The 22958-nt window shown below is 35.2% G+C and overlaps 1 protein-coding gene and 1 long non-coding RNA gene across 3 annotated transcripts in view; one reads left to right on the top strand and one right to left on the bottom strand.

Annotated features, from left to right (window-relative positions):
* The window catches only part of LOC149775531 (septin-2B-like), a 172546-nt gene that overhangs the window by 97590 nt on the left and 51998 nt on the right, over nt 1-22958 (bottom strand). The window lies entirely within an intron of this gene.
* The window catches only part of LOC149775532 (uncharacterized), a 63973-nt gene that overhangs the window by 19993 nt on the left and 21022 nt on the right, over nt 1-22958 (top strand). The window contains exon 2 of the long non-coding RNA XR_016416585.1: nt 5906-6051. This is a non-coding gene — a long non-coding RNA (uncharacterized LOC149775532). The remainder of the gene's footprint in view (nt 1-5905; nt 6052-22958) is intronic.

Raw genomic sequence — 22958 nt, 5'->3', positions numbered from 1 at the left:
ACTACACTATGAACTGCAACACCTGTAAAGGAGATATAATCCATTAGCTATGAACTGCAACACCTGTGAACTAGACAGAATCACTTAATTTTTTTTTTAAAACCCAGTGAATCCTTATAATTAAATTCAAGAAAACAAATAGTTATTAAGGTCATACTTTAACAACATTCTTTTATTTAATCATATTTTAAACTCAATCAATAAGGTGCAATCATACAGAATAGTGAATCTCATGATATATAGAGCTAATCAGAGAACCGTTATCTGGCTTACATTAATACACAACTCTGATCAGCTAAAAGATGTGCAATGCTAAGAAGTGTTTTGATTAAGTATAATTTGTTTCATAATAAAAAAAAGTCATCCTTTAAATGACAGCGTATACATAAATTCCATCAACAGTCTACTGGTTTTTATACATTATCAAATACCACATCAGTGTTAAGTGATTGCATTGCTCATTTGGTTAGAGAATTTTGATAATAATACAAAGATGTAGGCTCAATACCACATGTGGCAACATTTTGTTTTCTCCTTTTAGTTTGTTTTATTTTATTCCACAAATATCAAATTTCCATGTTGTGCCAGTAAACAGATTTAATATCCTACATTAAAAATACACACACTAATGGCAGCTATTTTACTTGTAGCATTAATAATGGTAACTCATTTTAAAAAACATCCAGTATTTAGTTAACAATTTAAATCTTAATAAATAGTCTGAGTTTGAGCTATCCTATATTAAACATACCAGTAATCCTCGTTCATTGAGTATATTTACATTCTACATACAGGTAATCCTCGTTCACTGAGTATATTTACATTCTTCATGCCGGTAATCCTCGTTCATTGAGTATATTTACATTCTACATACTGGTAATCCTCGTTCATTGAGTATATTTACATTCTACATACCGGTAATCCTTGTTCATTGAGTATATTTACATTCTTCATACTGGTAATCCTCATTCATTGAGCATATTTACATTCTACATACCAGCAATCCTCGTTCATTGAGTATATTTATATTCTACATACCGGTAATCCTCATTCATTGAGTATATTTACAGAAAAATACCACAGGTGAGCATGGCTTTTTAAAAAAAATTGGGTTCATGTAGGTAAGAACCAAAAAAATTCAAAAAGGGCCTGGTCAATTAGACTGCTGTAAATCAGGATGAAAAAAAAAGAAAAGTTTTATTATTACACTGTGAACTATCATTCTTTTAAGTCGGATACTTGTAAGAAATTGGAGAAAATGCACTTTATTCCTATGACATTAATCACACTGTAGATTGCATGATATTTCTGAATTTTGTCTTCACTTACATCATAAGGGTATAGACATTCCATTTTGACTGTTCTTTAAAATATAAGTTACTGATTTTTATTAGCTCACCCAAGTCAACCATAAAAATGAAAGTATCAAATTTTAGATATTTTCTTTTATAACAAGTAATGCTGGAACCATATTTGAGATCGAATGTACACAAACCAGAAAGGAATCCAAAGCCTGAAAATCAGTAGTATGCTGTGCATTCAGCAATGATCAACATCACACTTTCTATCAACACATTCCTAAGAATTATCTAACAGTAAATAGCTATCAAATCCACGCAGCATGCAAATTATGGAAGCAATTCAAAACCAAGAGACCAAAGTATGCCCTACACTGCTCACATGGCTAGCATAAAGGTTAAATGTTCCACTAAGAAGGCTTGTGTAGCTCTGAAGGAACATATTCCTATATAATCTATCCCCCAACCTTTATACCTCAATATTTTGCCTATTTTACTTGTCAAAGATATAAACCACCATGAACTCTCCCTCCAAGACACAGGAGTGAAAGGGTCCAAAAACATCAAGCATGGCATAAATGAGACCATGAGATAGCAAGGGAAATTCATTTTTGGCCAATAGTACAAATGGAGTGTTTTGCTGGCAAACTTCACTCATACATTAGAATTATAATTTCCACTGTCCTAAACAAATATTTTTCCAAACGATTTTAATATTAATGGACATCAGAACTCTGAAAATGAATTAAGTCAAACATTAATAACTGATTTGAAATATTAATAAAGGTGATATGCAGTGCTCAAAATAGCAGTAGTCACAACCTAGAGGTCAGAGATTTTTATCTCAAACTAGTAGTTTTCATGATCTGAATAGTCCAATGGCTAGTTTCAACTGTGGGGCCCCGAGTGGCCGTGTGGTCTAAAGCGCTCTCCGTTACGGATCACTGCCATTTCACCTCTGTCTGCTCCGGTTCGAGTCTCGGATTCAGCCAATGTGGGTATGTGAGAAAGCTTGCCAGTAGCTTCTCGTGGGTCGGTGGTTCTTTTCGGGTCTTCCCAGGTTCTTCCTCCACCAATAATACTGGCCGCCATGTATAGCCTATTGTGTGCTGAAAAATGGCGTTAAACCCTACAACAACAACAACAACAAGTTTCAACTGTCACCAACATTTTATGGAAAAGACTAGTGAAGATGAGTTTACTCAAACTTTTCCGACCCCATTTTTAAATATTTAGAAACTTATGTTGGGGTGTATTGCCTGCTAAAATGCTGTAAGTCACTGTTGACAATGTGCAGTATCGGCATAAGTTAGATGCTTACTATTCAGCCTAGTAAACTTGTTGGCTTTTTTGGTTGAATATTTTCTGGGGGATTCTCTATAATCTAGTCATGCCTTGTTCACAGCCTTGCCAAGGATCTCTGCAACAGCTTCTTCTAAATTTCTCCCTCAGGTCCCTGAGTCTTCCTTAAAAGTGACTGGACACATTTTCAGGGATGCACATTAAGTCAATGGAGACCACTATGTATGAGCGTTTGTGTGATTTGGATTTTTAACCAAGCTTAAACAAGTTTTCAGTCATATCACTACGATGTCTGCAGTGTGGCAGTTTATAGTGATGTCTATCACTTGGGCATCATGATCCAAGACAGGCAGGTGCTCTAACCACCAGGATATCAGAGCCGTCCTTATGTAATGACCTAATAGGTATCTACTGGAGATGTGAGAAGGTGTTGCAGCTACATATAGGCAACTGTCAGGTAGAGTAAACAGACATGAACTTTAAGACTACATTTTAATGGTTGCTTTCACTACACCATATTCAAATTCAAAACACTCTATGATAAGCACCTCTATATATATCACGCCAGCAGACTTCACTGAAGACATCCTGAAATCACATTTCTCTAACTGGCTTGACTGTTTGATACCATGGTTCCCACGCTTTTCTAAATATAAATTTCCAGGTTTTCTCCAGGATGAAATTAATTTTTTCAAGGTTAACATATAACTATGTATTTCTGAATGGAATTAAAGAACATTTTGGATTCAGAACATGCATTTTCCAAATCTGAAGATGTTTGTCTTTCAAGACTCTCCAAAACATATATGTCAGAAAAGACAATCATGTACAAAACCACAAAATGTGTCACACGAAACAAATCTGACTACATTCCTATAAATTGGCATTTAAAGCCATTTCAATGTACAGAATACAAATTCTAGCTTTACTTTGCTGACCTGCATTATATTGCTATGTGGAAACAATATAATGAGCAAAAATTATTTTGTTTCCTTTCAAACCTTTAATTCGAAAGAATTCTAGAGCAATACATGTGCATGTTATACAAAGTAAACATTTCCTATCATAGTATGAAAAACCCCAATAAATGCAAAGTATTATAATCTTATCTTGTAACAAAAAATGTTTAACTCTGAATTTATGTGTGCCAATAAAATCATAAACAAGATTTTTCAACCAACCTAAACTCCTTAAGACAATTTGGTTAAAAATTCCATCATTTGAAGACATTTACAAAAGGATTGATTTAAATTTTGACAAAAGACCTTCAAAATTGTATACTGTTGTATACACAAGGACTGAATTTTCTGTAAAATCAACTTGTCTTCTTGTAGGTCAATAAACCAGTACCCAAACCATTTGGCTATATTGATTCTTAATATATTATAAAAAGGACAACAATTTCTCATTTCTCCTGTGTTCCATTTAAGATCTGAAACCAATGCTTCAAGCGACATGTCACTGTGTAATAGTTCCGCACCAAATTTCAGCTCAGAGATTCAACATTTTTCTAATCCAGGTTTTCTCCAAATATTCCAACCCCATTTTTCACATTTGGACATTTAGGATGGAGTGTGGGTTCAGAGCAATTACATATTAAAAAAATTGAAATCTGCCACCACCGTAAGGTAGAGTACCAGTGGGCCTAGCAAATTTAAACTATGTTATATCGATAGGAAAATTATTTATTTTCTCAAAAATGGCAAGTATTATAATCGCTATGTCTTTATTCCGCTGACAGACTTGACGAAACTCAGCGTAGATGAAACCTAACCCAGTAGTAACCATTTGCGTTAATAGTCACATGACTTCTCAAAGAATGACATCGTAAGTCCAATAGTCACGTGATATCAACAACAAACTCCTTTTTAATGTTGTTATAGAAAGTTTCAATTATATTAAATGAAAGTCTGATACCTTTTGTAAAAACCATAAAGAACATATTCTCAAAATATTTATTTTGTGAACAACTACAAGAAACTTGGTTAGCCTGATTCATCAAGCAGAGTAGTTTGATTCCCTGCTTCGTATGCTCCCTGCATGGGAGAGCACATGTCAGCGTGGTAGTCACATGATACAAAAAAACTCTGGAAGCTGGTCTCGGAATATAGAGAATGTTGTGCTCTTTCGTTTTTGTATTTGTATACGCATTGCATTTCATTTCTTTTCTACAATATTTGAAAATGACGGTTGTGAGATGCTGTGTTCTCGTGTGACTAGCAATCGATATCGCTAATACCAGCACAGATTTCATCAACGCATTAGTTTTAGTCTTTCAGCAGATTAAGGACATAACGATTTTAATACCCGCAATTTCTGAGAAAATAATTTTCATATCGATTTCATGCAGGTATAACTCAATTTAACATCATTTAAGTTTGCTAGCCCATCCACTAAGCTGCTATGCTTGAACGCCACCATGTTGGCCTCCTGTGATGTTAGACTGGGTTTCATACCTTCCATATAAAAAAAAAAATATGGATATTGAGTTGTCCTTGAAACAAGAAATCTATTACATGAATCTAATCCACTGAGCATTTGGATTCTCGTTTACAAGATGAGGTGTCTTTAATAGGGATGGAAACAGCCTACTCCCCAAAAACTGAAAATTATGCATGCGTCTCCAGGGCACATGTAAAGTGCGGAACTTCGTAAGTATCTGAAAACATCCACAATACCTTCAAAATAAAAACAAAAACATGTAAGAAATGATTAACTGTTACAATTTATTTACTTGAATACTCTTTCATTGTTTTGACAAGTTACTTGTGAAGAACTGTTGATAACTCATCTTTCAGCTTGTGTTGAACTATTTTCCAAACATCCTGTGGCACGTACTGTGAGGTTAAAAAAAAATGTATTTCCTATTGCACTGGCTTTAAAATTAGGGAAAGTAAGTTGTTTTTGTTTAAACTATATATATATATATATATATATATATATATATATATATAATGATTACTGCTATCTATCTATCTATATATATATATATATATATATATATAATGATTACTGCTGATCAATGTAGGCACTTCAAGTACTGGGCTAAACCAGCTCAATTAGATGCACACATCAGTTTTGGGATTTTTGTTTTCTTAAACTTTTTTATTTATTTTTTTGTACCAGGGGGTGAAAAGGTGCTACGGTTGGCACACAAAAAAACCTGGATGGTCACCTCACCGGAAACATTTTCTTTTGGCCTGGGGCTATCACTGTCATTTCAAAGATGAAAGTGACTGAAAAACCATTGGAAGCTGCTGCATATTTAAACCAAATCATCCCTGTCGATGCTTTTTTCGTTTCAGCATGGTTAGGGAGCACTTTTTCGCCAGATGATCCTGAATGGCAGCTCATGGTCAAGGCATGTCCAGGTTCCTCCACTTTCCAAAAACTTCTTGATCTTTTTCTTCAAGCCAACACCATCTGAACAATTATTTACTGACTGGTCAAGGTTAGCTATATCCATACATTTTTATCTTTCAACAAATTTCAAATCAGTAGAAGCCATGAAAAGATATTACTAGAAACTGCATAATGAATGACTGAAACAATGAACAAATCCCTCCTGCACAATTAACTTCCGGTATACAGTGTCTTGGTGTTGTTACCATCTTTCCTACTCTAATTACATCCAGGAACAAATATTCAGAATTTTTTTTATAAAAAAAAAAAACAAAAAAAAGTCTCCTGGAAATTTTACCCCAGAACAGGAAAAATTAGTCTGCATTAGAAAAAAAATTCCAACTTAACCCAGATAACAAATGCTGTTAAAAACTCGACAACTGATCTGCTACAATACAGGACTTTAAAGATGAGTTCATACAGGATTCATACAAATAGTAGTAGCGAACATGTGTATAGCATTATAGGTAAGAATATGATAACAATGTTGAAAAAAGTAGCAGTACTGATATACATAAAATCATACAAATGATTGTTTCTCTACATGTTGACAAATCCTACCATCAGATTAGCTCAGATCATGTAACATGGTGGCAAGGCACATTACTCCAATTGCTTGGGCACTCAATGGCCTACTTGTGTTGATGTGCTGTAACAAACCAACAGCTCTTTCCAGACGTATCCAGAGTGGAGCACATGTGACAGACCATATAATTTTTTATGTCTTGGGCTGACAAATGGTGAAGAGCAGATACTGAGGCCAGGCAGTGGTCATGGTTGATGGTTTGCAATCATGAAGTAGCAACCAACCCTTCAAAGAGTAACAAGTCTGTACCCTAAACAGCACCACAGAATCAAACACAAAACTTAGCTGAAGTTAAAGGGATCCTTGACCGACATAAAGAGTCATGTTTATCTCGATTCACACGGACTTAACCATACGAATTTAAATGGAATTTATCTTAACTAGAAATGTGATCAAAGATCAGTAATGCCCTAGCAAAATGTCTGAAAACTGACTAAACAGTAAACTTTTATTCAAGTGTGGTGGACGGAAAGATGACAAACGTGAGCAACATAAAACTTCCTGGCATGGATGTGGAAGGTTATAAACATATTGAGATCAAATAGTTGTCCAACTAGAAAATATTCATATAAACAGGTTGTTGTTGCTGTTGCTGTGGGGTTTAACGCCATTTTTCAGCACACGATAGGCTATGTATGGCGGCCAGTATTAATGGTGGAGGAAGAACCCGGGTTAAGTCCAGAAAGAACCACTGACCCTAGAGAAGCTACTGGCAAGCTTTCTCACATATCCACATTGGCCGAATCCGAGACTCGAACCTACGCAGACAGAGGTGAGATGGCAGTGATCCATAATGGAGAGCAATTTAGGCCACTCGGCCACTCGGGGCCCTGCCATATAAACAGGCAAACAAACAGGCAAGCAAATATGGAACAGTATCAATCAACTGATCAGAAATTTTGGTTCTGTACAATGATCTTCAATTTAAAGTAATAATTTGACAAGAGATTTTTATAAGAGTAACTATGGCATGGTGTGTGAAAATGAAATCAAGAAAAGACAAGATACACAAAGAACCATTCTGTAAAAAGGTTCTCATCTTACAAAACAGTATCTTCAGACAGTGATTTTCCTTGTGAGGGCTGATATGGGATAGGCATGATGGAAGACCATTACAAACTACACCTGACCTCAGCCCTTGTTACCTGGTTCAGGCATGCCCTGGTGAAACTGGAGACACCTGCATTATGTTTCTCTACAGCCAGAGCCACAGATACTTTGTACTGCTTGACTGTGCTATAACCATTAGTACTCACATATAAGTCAATTTTAACTGCAAACTGCACAGACCCAGATCTGCCATCGCATAAGGCGCTGGAAGATCTGGGTCAGAGCAGTTTGTTTGAAGTAATCAGTAGAACAAACAACATTTACCCTGATCTGCAGGCACATTATGCCATGGTTGATGAAGATCTTTGTTGTTAGCAGTTTGACTCGACTTAAAAGTGAGTATTAATGGTACTTGTTTATAATAAGCACAAAACTGCAAATTATTTATCATTCTATAATGTAGCTGCAGATCTGATTCTACCCCATTTGCCTGAAATCATACTTGAAAACTGAACAGTATTATTTGGTGCAACATGTGATAGCAGATTTTAACAAAAAAAATTTGTTTTATGGCACAACAACACAAGTTATTTTGAGAGAAGACAAGTGGAGTAAAGTACCTTCCCCAAGAACTCAACATGGTAGTCAACCTGGATTGATTCTATGGCAAGATTTCAAGCCCACACATTTCAGCAATCATGTTTGGTACAGTGAACGCTGCCACTGTGGTTCCTACCTCATTTGGTTGCCACTTATGAACAGCAGAAGGTTGCATCAAGCCTATTCCACATTCCTATACCTAGGCATCAAGCATATTCCACAATCCCATGCCTAGGCATCAAGCCTATTCCACATCCCTATGCCTAGGCATCAAGCCTATTCCACATCCCTATGCCTAGACATCAAGCCTATTCCACATTCCCAAACAGGACTTGGAAGGCATCAAGCCTATTCCACATCCCAAACCAGGACTTAGAGGATATCAAGCCTGTTCCACATCCCCAAGCCTGGACTTACAATACATCAAGTCTATTCCACATCCCCAAGCCTGGACTTACAAGACATAAAGTCTATTCCACATCCCCAAGCCTGGACTTACAAGACATAAAGTCTATTCCACATCCCCAAACCAGGACTTGCAGATCAAGTCTATTCCACAACCCCAAACCTGGACTTGCAGGACAACAAACCATGATAAAGTTTTGGTGACCAATCATAAGAAGGGATGGGGGGGGGGGGAGCAAGATATGAAATGACTATAATTTAAATAGCTGGCTCTTTACACCAGTAAACATACAAGATAACATAATTTATTGTCTTTCATCCAAAATATGGATATGACAATGGCAACAAAATTACTAAATATGTAAAGATGTAAACATGAAAAATGTGCATGCTGTCTCTCACCCACTGTACCACCCATTCATTACAATGCAAACATATACAAATATTTAAAATAAACTTTACTTATTATTATGCATATCTAAATTATAGATTTTAAGGGTAATTTTTAAACTCATTACATAGCTTCAAGACAGCGGGACGTACTTTTAATCTGAGTAAACATGTTAATGTGGCATTTGACCTTAGAAACCAAAGAAGAATCTTAATGATGAACTTGACTGGTGTTGAGATTAGGAAAATTATGTAACTAAATTTCTGACTGGTTAGCTGATAATGGACCTGACCTTGTTGACAAGTAGAATATTCTAAAAATGATTATTTGACCCTCGTTCTGGTTCTGAAATGGTTTCCAGTTTTTAAAAAATAAGTGATGTTCACATGAGAATTAGTTGCTCCCATTTTAAACATCAGTATTGGTGGAGTTATTCTGTTGTGTTCAGTTGAAAGGATTTATTTATGGATTTACATATTTCAATTATTTATTGGAATTACAAACTACTGGATTATGTAACTATTTTGGAATTAGTGTGAATTCATTTAAAGATATTTTTGATTATATCACTCTCATACATAATGACTGTTTGCACATCAAACTATTCCAGACTATTGGCAGATCAGCACAACAGATTGGGCTCAATCTGGAAAACCACTGGAACTTGTCTGAAATACTCGATACTTTTGGATGCCTGAAAAAAACTTTTAGGACTATTTAGGATTTCATTCACCATATAGGAAGTCATTTTTAACATTTCAGTTTGTATAATTTATTTGTTGAATTTTATAAAACTTGTCAATTTTCACTCTTTTCATTTAATTAGTTTAAAACCATAGAGTTGTAACATTATAAAAGTAACTTAACCAATTAATTTATAATTATGGATGAAATTATCCTGGAGAGATGCTACCAGGTTTACTTATTGACTATCAACACATATCTACTATGCCCACATTAAACTTTGCCTTGTTTTCTTCAGAAATTTCAGATACATAATTAATAATTAGGGGAATCATATCTTAATCAAACATGCTTATTACATGTCAAAATAGATTATTTTCCTGTCTTCATACTGTACTTAGAACTTTGGCCCAAAAAACCCAGTTTTTCATCCTCGACTCAGATCTGCCAACCCTGATGAGTTGATTTTTTTCCAAAAGATTGACCAGTTTAGAGTAAGCTGTAAAAAAATATCAATAACTACTATTGTAAAGCTAGAAAACATATTAAAAGTTTGACACATCGATGATAAACATTATGTTCAACTTAAAAGTAAAGCTGTACCGCTGTCATTTTTTGCCAATTATGCTGATACCCCGTATAGCTGATTATTAAAATTGTTTTACAGTTAGTGAAAGCATTAGCATTTGATTGCCAAGTAAACCATGCCCTATTTTTGTTATAACTAATAATACCTAAAATTGGTGCAGATTTATGTTAACAGTTCAAATGTGGTCTCAAGCCACCATATATGTGATAATTATTTCCCACATTTATATCCCACCTTATATCTTATTGTTAACTCGTATATGCAAATAAAACTCTTTACTAAATAACATATTTATTCTGAATTAGTTTTTGGGGGGCACATATGCTCTGTGATATGTTTCTTCATTCCTTCTTTTAATTTAATGATGATAATCAATGCTTTTATATATATATATATATATATATATATATATATATATATATATATAGTAATGCCAGGTCAAGTTGACTCATCTAAGTTTCATTGGTGGGGATGGAGATCATAATTTGCTTGTCAAGAAAAAATCTACAGCATTCAGTGATCATTCCTGGGATTTAGAAAACAGTTCACTAACAAGCAAAGCAAGTAAAATGCTACAAAAATAAATTTCTGAACTCCTGGTTGACGGTGATGTACTTTGTTAAGCTAGCCATAAGGGGGAGGGGATTTAATTCCTGAATGAGTGAAATCGACGGTTGAAATATATATAACTTAACTTATAGTGCAAAGTACGATCATAGCGTTTTAGTATTAAAATGTCATTATCTAAATAAAATTTCTTACCAAACTATTATTTGGAAAATAATATACATAATATAGATTTGCTTAATACCTGATGTTTCTATTAATAAAAGAGAGACTGTAGGAAAGGAGATATTTTCCATTTGATAATGTATTTATTTAAGGTGAGAACAGTTAGACCTATGCACTAACGGTGATGTGCAATGTAAAGACCACAGAAGTAGTGCAAAACAGTCATGTAATGATTTATTTTGTAATATTTTGGCTGTATTGCTTGTTGTCAATAAAGTAATAACTATCCCATCTTTTTCAATCTGCATTGCCTATTACATTAATAGTCTTGGAAAAATATTCACTACTTATTCTGGCGCCATTTTTTGAAAATTGGCAAGAAATTATTGAGACTAGCAATTTTTGGGGGCAACAAATTTTTAAAAGCCAGGACCATTCCTGTAATGTGTATGCTGGAAGTTGGTTGGCTGCTGTGATTGGGATGAGTGCATGCATGGTATTGATAATTTGTTGTGAGCAGACAATCAGTGGTAGTTTACAGCAAATGGGTTAAAAAGTTTTTACTTTTAAGAATATACTGTCTTTCAATTAACCCCTAAATCAAATGTTTATTCCTTAATTTCCACTATTTAATTCTGATTTAAAATTCAAGCCATGTCAAGATGAATGGTATGATCAAAATTTATATTTTGGAAATTTGTTTACATCGGCACCGATTTTTTCTGCCGATACCAATTATACAGATTGTTCCAATAACTGACCCAATTATGAGTATGGCCTATTAATCAGTACAGCTTTACTGAAAAGTCTGTAAAGTATGCGTACACTTTATTTACCACTAGTAAAGTTGCACAAACTCTAGTTCCAAACCCTATGCAGCTCAATGGCTTTTTGCTATCTCTCAACTTGACTTAATTCTTGTAAATTCTTTTCCATTTCACATGACAACGGTAATCATATCTCCTGCCATGAGACATACTCAAATTGGCAAGTGATGTCCAGTAGACGTAATTGTATCCTTTTCAGCTTTTATTCACAAGAATCTGAATACATGTACTCCTTTTTAGTCTTCTGTGTTGATTATTAACACTTTTCTAGAAGCTTATTTTCCCTTTTGTCTTAAACATGCATCACTTTCTAGATGCCATTTAAAAAATTCTATAATCAACAGTTTTGATCATGCAGACACTTCGCATGAACAAACAGGTGCAGTTTAAAGCATCTGGGGTGCTGCTGTATAAAGTAAGTCTGATTCTCTGACAAATGTCACCAATTCTAATATGAAACCCGGATCCATATAAAACCTGGATGAACCAATTATCTGGATTCTTCTGCAACAATCATTTTCCATAGTTTTTGTAGTATGCTGTAAGTCTGTATTTTAAGGGTAATTTTCGTAACACTTACGGCAAAACTGTAAGAGTTGGCAGGTCTGCTCTACTTCATATGCACAAATGGGTCAGTATTTAGGACCCCTTGCTATAACAGACTTTAGGTAACACGCTGTTCAATTTCCTGAGAATGAATACTGACCTAAACTCAACACATTTTTGTAGATATCTCTAGAATTCAAAACTGTTCTTGATTTTGCAACAGACAGATAATTTGGGACTTTTATTCACATGTATCTTTGTCAAGTTTTTGTGTCATGGCATGCATCAGTTGCTCGGTTTTTTTCTGTTCAGAATGTGATCTAATTTCCAAAATATGTCCAAATCCTAACAATTTTAATAATATAATTAGGATATATATATTAAAATATACATTTGGTAGTTTACAGCATACATACTGAAAATAATGCAACACATGGCCACTTCAAAAAGTCTGAAACTTCCACCATGAATGGGACTGGAGTGTTGATACATAAATGCTACTTGACTCTATGTCCAACAAACTATCTTACAGTTTGAAGTGTTTGGTTCCCCACTTAATCCTCTGTAGGTGTGGACCATCATAAATGAGTAAAATATCTTGTTACATGCAAATAAACCCTAGTGGTATCCCTGCAATAAACAAGTCTGAACTTTTGTTATAAAGTAGGACTAATGAAACTTCTTGCTCAGTATATGTGCACTTTGGCTGATGTATTTTCATAGATCATCTAGGTGTGTCAGCATGCCTGCCTATCTATCCATCAATGTTATCCTTGCAAATCCAGCAACACACAAGGAGGAAAAGTAATCACACTGAGGAGAAGTAAACAATATAATGGGGGAACATGTTGGGATTCATGTTGCAGGAGGATGAATCTATGAACAGATGAGCAGATATGTACAAAGGATTGGACTGCAGATTGGGCAGGGGGAATGTAAAAGGTTACATTTTGATGGCTAATATGGACTCACTAAGCTCCATCTAAAGCAACTCTCTGTGTGTGTGTGTGTGTGTGTGTATGCAATTTCTGATGACTTAATTTCAATTTATTATCAATAAACACACCCAACTCAACAACCTGATTAAAATCAGATCTCCACTGTCCTAGGTGTAGATCTGACAACGACCACTTAGGGGCCATGTACTGGTGACCTATGTTATTATTATAATCGTTAATTTTATCAGCCAATCAGTTTAAAACTTACATCTTTGCTTTTGGGAGACTAAGCTATGTGGCTGAAGCACATAGATATGCTCCGTACGATTTCATTCACTTTCCGATTTTTTAAAGCTACATTTTCATTGACCAATTCAAAGGTTGCCAGAACATGCCCCTTAAGCAGTCGCTGTCAGATCTTCACCAAGGGCAGTGGAGATCTGATTAAATCAGATTGCCCTACTAAAGGAACAAGAAACATGTTCATACCTGTAGAATAACAAAGCCAGTCAATCAAATTTTCTTGCTTAATTAAAGACTTAAGCAAGGTCAATGAAACATGAAATCTTCAAAACAATGACTATCTTTTGATAAGAGAGATATATCAGTGCAGGGCATATATGGAAAAATTAACTTCCCCTTAGGAGATCTGAGCTTACCCTTATATGACACAAAATGTCACAATGAAACTTTTAAAAAATTATGTCAGCTAGGATGTTTCATTGGCCAGAACAATAGTTATAGATTTGCAGTCTCACCCAACAAAGGAGGTGTTGTTGAGACTTGGTCACTTTCAATCAGGTTTCTCCATAGTGCTACTCTGTCACATGGGCAGACAAGCCACTTAGCATGAATTGGCTTAAGGGTAGCTGTTTTCAGGTCAACCAAGACCTAATCTCAATGTCTATATACACTGTCCATATCCCTGATGTTTACATTCGTCTTACTTTGTAATGTCTTCAACACAAGCTATCGTAGTATATGCATTAATAATGCCGGAATTCTTCAGAACTTTATGGATCCAATTTTGGATCACAAGGTCGTGGTCATTCAGCAACAAGGGGTTCAAATGGGGTAATTAGGGCAAGGTTAATCAACTTAATAAACTGCATTACAGATCAGTCACAAATGTTTTGAAATGAATATCAAACCACAAAATTTAAACCAATGAAAATAAAGTATTTTCAAATATGTGTCGTGTGTGTGTGTGTGTGTGTGTGTGTGTGTGTGTGATGCACACACACATACACACACACAATGTTAATTCGTGCTTCAAATAATGTGTTCACATTATCACATGTACACAAGAAAATGCAGGACTGATCTTGACAATGACTACAAAATAGAAGTGACAGATTCTGACAGTGTATCACATAAAGAAAAAGATTAATAAATGAATGAAACTGAGGGTATCTGTCAAACAGATGCATGCGGTAGTTATAAACACAAAACAATGGTTCCATCTATTGTGGTTAAATCACAAAGTAAAAAACTTGCAAACACATAAAGCCTTACATAGTGAACACAACTCTCTCAATATTTTAGGTAAGGTGGGCAAGTACCTTGCGAATTTGAGCTTGCCAAATTTAGCTCTTTCCAGGTGTGGAAAAGTGATCTGTGCAGTCAACACAATGATCCACACAACAACCAGAAAGTATTCTGAACAAAGTCAATGAAGCAAAAAATAGAGCTCACAGTGACCAACTTTTGAGAGATATATGTATTCATGACACATTATGACATCAACACACAAAACTGAATGACCCTATAGCCAATTAACTGAATGCATATCTGCCTCGTGTCACTGTTGGTAAATACAATCAAACTGAAAGAAGTTATCTGCTGATGTTGATGTTGTTGTTGTTGTTGTAGGGTTTAACGCCATTTTCCAGCACAAGATAGACTATACATGGCGGCCAGTATAACTGGTGGAGGAAGAACCCTGGAAAACCCAGGTAAGAACCACCGACCCACGAGAAGCTACTGGCAGGCTTTCCCACATACCCACGCTAGCCGAGCCTTGGATTCAAACCCACGCAGACAGAGGTGAGATGGCAGTGATCCAGAACGGTGAGCGCTTTAGACCACTCGGGGCCCCCCCTGCTGATGTTGAAGTATACAAATTAAAATGTTGCATTTAATAAGAGCACAAGACACCCAAGTGGGAGTGAAGCTTTTATTTCACAGTAATTCAGTTAAAACAAAGAGTTTATGGTACAGAAATACATTAGAACCTTCGATTAATACCACTCATCAGACTGGGGAGGTGATCCCATTTGAGGAGTGGTTTGACTTCAGAGGATTCATTTTTCTCTTGGACTAAAGTTAGTTTCTTTTAGGAAGTGGTCTTAATTTAGGCTTGGTTGTAATAGGAGGTTTAATTCCATATGATAGTGTTTATTTCCTAACTGAAAAAGTGGAACCCAGTGGTCCGTACCATGTCAAAAAGTAGGAACAATTAGAAAAACAAGAGTCTGCAAGTCTCCTTACGTGTTTCTTGTTTATTCCTGAAAATCCAAACACACATAATTATCACCATCCCCTGCCATAAGCTTTCTGTACCTTTAATTAAATTCCTCAAGCCTGAGTATCACATTGGTTTAGAATTTATTCTTGATATGTGATCATCACATTTTTTTCCTCTCTATACGTGAATTTGGACATAAATACCTAAATAAAGTCCAGACATGGTGAGCGAATTTATTGCATCATTTCTGTTGAAGATTTTAGCTTTTCTTCTTTGCATTTTCTCTGCAAGATCATCAACCATGTGTTATTAACTGGTGTCCAAGCTAATCAAACTCAGCCTTTCTGTCAGCCAGTGAAATTGGTTCTCTTATGCATCCTTGGTCAAAAGGTCAGCCTTTTCAGTAAACCAGAATGGGGTGTACTTGATTCAGTCAGTGTAAATCAACAATAACAAACTTATAGCTTTAATTTCCTTGCAGACTAAATGGTGATCTGAAGTAACAACTAGTCAACTAATCCATATGTCAAAACAACATCACAGGCTTGATATACTGATTTCAGCTCATAGTAAAGGTCTGCAACAATGCAGCCTTCCCTACATGTTCAATTACCACATGTACTCACAAGATGAGTTAAACTGCAAACAACAAAGATCCTCAGCTGCAATAGCAAACTGCACCTGCAGATCAGGGTCTATGTTGTTCTACTGATAACTCCTAACAAGCTGCCCAGATCCAGATCCACCAGTGCATTATGCAATAGCAAATCTGGGTTTGTGCAGTTTGCACTTGACTCAACTTATAAGCAAGTATATACAGTACTCTCTCCAATTCAAAGGAATTGCATATACATTTTGGAACTGCTGTGCTAAACAACTAGAAAACCACTGGACACACAACAGTACATGACAATTTGCTATCACTCATGCAACACCTCAAGCTGTAAATAAAATGGTTGCATTTACAAATGAAAGTTCAAAGATGGAGAGAGAAAAAATGTTACCACCTGGTGACATAAGAATCACATTATGGCAACTTTGAAAATTACATCAACACTTTTTAATTACACAAAACAGTTGGAATATGCAATTTAATACACAGAATAATCTTTTTGGACTGTACCATTACTGGTTTCCATATTACGTGAGGACTAGCCTAGATATCTATCAGTAACTATGCTCACATGCCAGCAAACAAAAACAAAAACTGATTAAAAAAATAATAACACTGGTCAACATTTTGTCCACAGACTTTATGAGAAGACACAAGAATTTATCCTTCAAATTTTCACAATGTAGGTCATCCACTGGCTACTTCAGTTCAATATACATGTAGGTACCTGAAGTGCTGTCATGTCCTGTAACAGCAGATGAACAGGACTGTCAAGTCCTCATCTCTTCTTGATGAAAGATGGAGGGAAAACAGTAATAAATGTTGTACATAAAAAAATTCTGATACAAATTTATTTTTAAACATATTTCCAATCAAAAAGTGTGAAAATTAAATGCCATTTTCAGCAACAAAACGAAGAACATGCAACACATTGTAACAACACAAAAATCAATGTATACTTACAGGTATACTTGTAGCTGATTCTTCCTAAAATTAGTATGGAATTTTCTATTTTGTATTCATATATGAACAAGTGTGTACTTATTAATCCCTTGAAAATATCTCTAAAACTGACCCCTGTAACAATCAAGGTAACAAGTTTATGATCAATTTAATGTCAATATACTCAGATACAGTTGTGTTCATTTCTACTTGCCCGATTTACAAGTATGCCTACCTTACTCAAGGGCATATGATTCTCTAATCTAATTACTATGTATTGGAGATTATCAACAGATTATCCAACAGATTACCCTGATCTGCAGATTAACTCAACAGATTATCATTATCATCAATTGTATATTGTCTCTATAAACCTATTTCGGATTTTAAAATCATTAATGGGTTTCATTTAATGCTATATAACTGAGGAAGAATTACCACCTGCCAAAATGTCCACATCTCCAACCATGTGTAAAATTTCCACTTCTCCAACCATTTTCAGTGTGGAAAACCATACATATTGATCGTATCTGGGAGCTATTCCTTTCCATGACCAAAACCTTGACACAGATGAATGCCTATGGTAGACGCCCCATGAACTTGTCAAGATCTATTATACACCAGAAAATGTTAATAAAAATCTCTGTTTATGAAGTTACAAACAGGGACAAGCAAATTTTAACAGATGGGCAAATGGCAGATGAATAATGCTGTAACATAATATGGCAGACTTAAGTGATACCCTAAAAAAAAGCAGAACATATTTTCTAACATTACTGTCCTCCTTTCAGGAGAAGCCCACAAATGTCCTCTGCCAATCCAACAGAGGGACCAGTCGAAACTGAAATACAATCCACTTATTTAATACAGTAAAACCTCACTTGAAACATCCAATTTTTTGGGAGACCACCCATCACTTAGGGCCAGAGACCTAACATGTGGATCAATGTTTGTTATATAATATAACCTCTACTGGGATGCCACATGTTTTGAGGCATCATTTGTGTTGGCAAAATGTTTGATCTCGAATAGACAGGATTTACTGTTTAACCTGCAAATTTAACTTTAAAAAAATTATTTTAAATATGCAAATGTATATAATTATTTCAGAAAACAGAATTTAGGTGTACCATTTTTTGGTATACATCAGCACTTTCAAATAATAATAATAATAATAATAATAATAAAGACTTTATTTAGAGAAGGTAACTCAATTAGTCACAGAACTAATCTACCTTGAGGCCTTCTGTTATGTACAGTATATAAAACATAATGGGAAGACTTGATGTTTAACACATTAACCCCTGGAGATTTTTACAGTTATCATCTGAAATTTGAGTAGGAAACACATTTTGAAAGCTATTTCTAAATACATTCATTCTAATACATCAATTTCCAGGTGATTTTCCAATAACCTAATGCCTAGTTGTGTTAGAAACAATGTTTTTCATTGGCTATTTCATTCGCGCATGAGCAGAAGGGTAAAAGTTGGAGTTCTTTTTTTTTTTTTTTTTTCCTTTTTGCTTTACAGACCCATTATTTTCATATCGAGACCACTCTTTATTCCAAATGCCCATCTTATCCTACTTTTTGCAAACGTTCATCTGTCTGTTTGCACTTCATACCAGTCTGCCTTAGATTTGAGACCAAAAAGTTTAAAGTCTGGACACAAAATCGGATTCCGACCATGGGCAAATTTTGGGTGGGGAAAAAAATCGGGTCCAAAAAATGAGGTTTTTTATCTGTATTTTGTAGTGCAACTAGAACTTCCAGATTATTTGGAATCATCATAGAGGTACATCTGTCTACCTTTCTATAATACCACCCACTTCAGTGTATCGTACATGACCTTGACACTACATAGCATGGCAGTAGGCTACTACCTCCTGCCACGTAAACTCATCACCGGGGATTAATGTGTTAATCGAGCTGACAGCCTCAGCCATGATACAGTACCTCAGCTGGTACGGTATAGCACTCATAATAAGGGTTGCAGGATTAAAAATACCCACCTAGCCCATCATGGGTGTGCCCTAGATAAAGGCGTCTAGATCACAATTCCTCAGAATGATGAAGCCAATAATGTGTTAAAAGTACCATTAAACTAACTAACCAACCAACCAATTAAGCAACCAATACACCAAGCTACAAATGTCCAGGTACGGAGGTATAACAGCTCAAGATAAGACTTTAAAACGGGTACTTTACTCTTCGTTTTGGATCCAATTGCATATTTGGATTTTTTAAATTAGATGGGGTATTTTGTGAACACAGCAAATCTAAAAAGTTACAATACCTCACTGCTTTTTTAATTAAAATGGTACAATCATGCCTTTAAGAATTTGTTAAATGGATTTAGTGACAAACTATTTTACAGCCCATTCAGTTATGTGGGTTCATCTGAATATAAGTCTCAAAGTAATCAAATCCATTCATTTCAGCCATAATGTTTCCCTATAGCACAGTTTACAATGCTAAAACCTATAGCACAGTTTACAATGCTAAAATCTATAGCAGTTTACAATGCTAAACCCTATAGCACAGATTACAATGCTAAAATCTATAGCACAGTTTACAATGCTAAAATGCATCTTCATTAGTATAGACTGTACTTATAGCAGGAGACACAAGCAAATGGTTTGTGTCCAAATTCTTAAAATCATGTTTTGTATATCACTTGAATGATTTCATAATTCATATTTTTACTAACTTTTTCTTCGCATTGAAAAAAGGCAAATGCATTCCTAATTGTAGAGCTCTGTATCAAATGCAAAACACTTGTAACTTGCTGCTTGATATTTATCTAATTACCAAGGAATTGTCAAATATGCCTCAAGTCTTTCACACCCTTCCTATGGAAGAGCACTTCTATCAAATTAAGGAGGATAAACAAATTAATGCCAGTGTTTATTTCCTTTGGGTTGCAATCAAGAGCTTTGAAGCATCATCACCCTTTCTCCAAACATGATGTACATGTCAATTTTTGAAGCCCATATTGTAATGATGGGGAATAAAGAAAAAAAAAGTAGCACAGCATTGAAAACAAGAGTACCCTTGAAGGGTCTTCACTGTCTGAAAACAATTTCCTGGAATCAAGGATAAGACCATTTATTCTTTTAAACTGCTGCAACAGAAGCCATCTATGATATGCTTAAGAAATTCCAAAGATACCAAATATGGTAACAAAAATATTTTTCTTACATGTCTAACTTAAGACACATACAAGGTAGTTGTAAGTGCAGGACTAGATTCTTTGCCACGCCCAGTGACCGTAAACCTGATATCACAAAAAGAGAAAGCCATCCCAACCTGTCTCAATGACAAGACAGTGGCACCCACAATGGATGCAAAATTTGACACCATTTGTATTTAAGATCAACTACACATCATAAAAAGTCATTTGGTAAAAAACCAAATGTCAATACATGTATGACAATCCATCTATGACGAAAACTGATAACACAATCATTTTAGATTTGTACCATTTTCATTTAGTTTCAACTAGACATCATTTGAAGTCATCTAGTAAAAACACAATTTCAAATGACCACCCATCCAGTAGGTATAGTGAATAAATTTTAATATGGCCATCATAGCAGGAATTCTTAATTACAGAATGGCATCATTTTCTTTGGAACCAACAAGACATTATAAGAAGTCATCTGGAGAAAGCTTCATGTCCACGTGACCTTCCATTCATGAGAAACGATAAGATTTTAAAAATGGCTTCTGCAGTGGCCATACTGGCACCATTTTTATTTTGGACCAACTAGTTACCACAAGAAGTATTTTAATGAAAGCTGTTAATTATAAATGCTTCTTTTATAAGAAGCAGCAGTAATATGATTTTCAAGATGGCTTCTGTGATGGCCACACTAAATGGCCATGTGACACCATCTTCATTTAGGATATCAAAGTGGAATGATCTTCATTTAGGACCAACTGAAACTTGGGATGGCTGTGTGTATAAAGTTGTCATGGTAGCCCTTGAAGTGGTTTAACAGCAGTAGTGCTGACGAACTTTTGCTGATGGACAGATGTATGATGAATTGATGAGCAAAGAATAAGAGGCCATCCCATAAGCTCTTTTGGTCAATGACTAGAAGAGCAAAGGACAATAGGCCGTCCCATAAGCTATTTTGGTCTATGACTAGTAGAGCAAAGGACAAGAGACCATCCTATAAGCTATTTTGGTCTATGACTAGTAGAGCAAAATACAAGAGGCTGTCCCATAAGCTCTTTTGGTCTACGACTAGTAGAGCAAAATACAAGAGGCTGTCCCATAAGCTATTTTGGTCTACAACTAGTAGAGCAAAGAACAAGAGGCCATCCCATAGGCTCTTTTGGTCTATGACTAGTAGAGCCAAGGACATCCCATAAGCTATTTTGGTCTATGACTAGTAGAGCAAAGGACAAGCGGCCATCCCATAAGCTAATTTTGGTCTATGACTAAGAGAGCTAAAAAGAGGTGACTGTTCTGAATACACAAGAAATGTAAGGAATAAAGTTAAGGCCTCAAAAATGATGCATGATTTTCACACATTCAGTTGATTTTTTATTTCGATTTTGTTAAATTAGCGCAATTTCCACAATCACACATCCTAGAATGGACTGTGTATATTGTGAACTTGCAAAATAAAAAAAACATTAAAGATGGTCTTTTTCAACAATATATTATTCTGTTTTATGTCAATCACAATAAAAAGGTTCTAATTTCTATTATATGAAAGAAATGGTTAAATACCTGTATTTTACTATTAAAGGGTTAAGAAGTGTGAAAGCACCTACAACCGATACTAAGGAAATTTAATTAAATATAGGTAAATCTGAACTTGTGCAAACTGCATGAGAATAAACTCATTGATTAAAGCATAGAAATCTTTGGTATATTACAAATGTATATTTTTATGAAAGTGTGCATTTTTCTTGGCCTTAAGCATAGATTTCATGATTCTGAAAAACTGTGAATAAAAGATCAAGTACGAGACATTTCAATATTCGTTTTGAACAATCAAATTCTACAAGTGTCAGTTAAGTATAAGTACACATGCAAATTCTGAATTTTTTTTTTTTATGTGTATATTACTAAGAAATTTGTGTGTGTGTGTGTGTGTGTGTGTATGTTTGTGATTTTGATTTTCAACATAGCTTTAATTATTTATTTTTTAGGCATGACTGCAGTGTGGCAGTTTATGTCTAGCGCTGGGGCATCATGCTGCAGACTTGCAGCATCATTTCCCACCTTGTCATATTATCCTTACACTAGGCTGACCAGTCCTAACCCTAACCTCTTAATGCTGAGTGCCAAGCAAGGTAGCTGGTAGTTATAAGTTATGATTCACCGTGGTTCAAACCAGCCACCTCCTCATCCAAGGTGGATGCTCTAATCACTTAGGTCAATGGAGCATTCTAGTGAGAAATCCTTTAAAAAAAAAACTGAAGCCAAGGTTGTATGGTTATAAATAATGCTTTTTTTGTGTTATTAAATGGGGGAAAACACATGCATGTAGATGCAATTAAGTTTAGAGAAGGCAACAATCAATTCTGGTATGAATAAAGAATGTTTTAGCGACAAGACATGAACAC

Source organism: Sinohyriopsis cumingii, chromosome 19 (genome assembly GCF_028554795.1).
Source record: "Sinohyriopsis cumingii isolate HCF-2022 chromosome 19, ASM2855479v2, whole genome shotgun sequence".
NCBI lineage: Eukaryota > Metazoa > Mollusca > Bivalvia > Unionida > Unionidae > Sinohyriopsis > Sinohyriopsis cumingii.
Note: the sequence above shows the minus strand (reverse complement) of the source record. Positions and strands in the feature narration are given on the sequence as shown.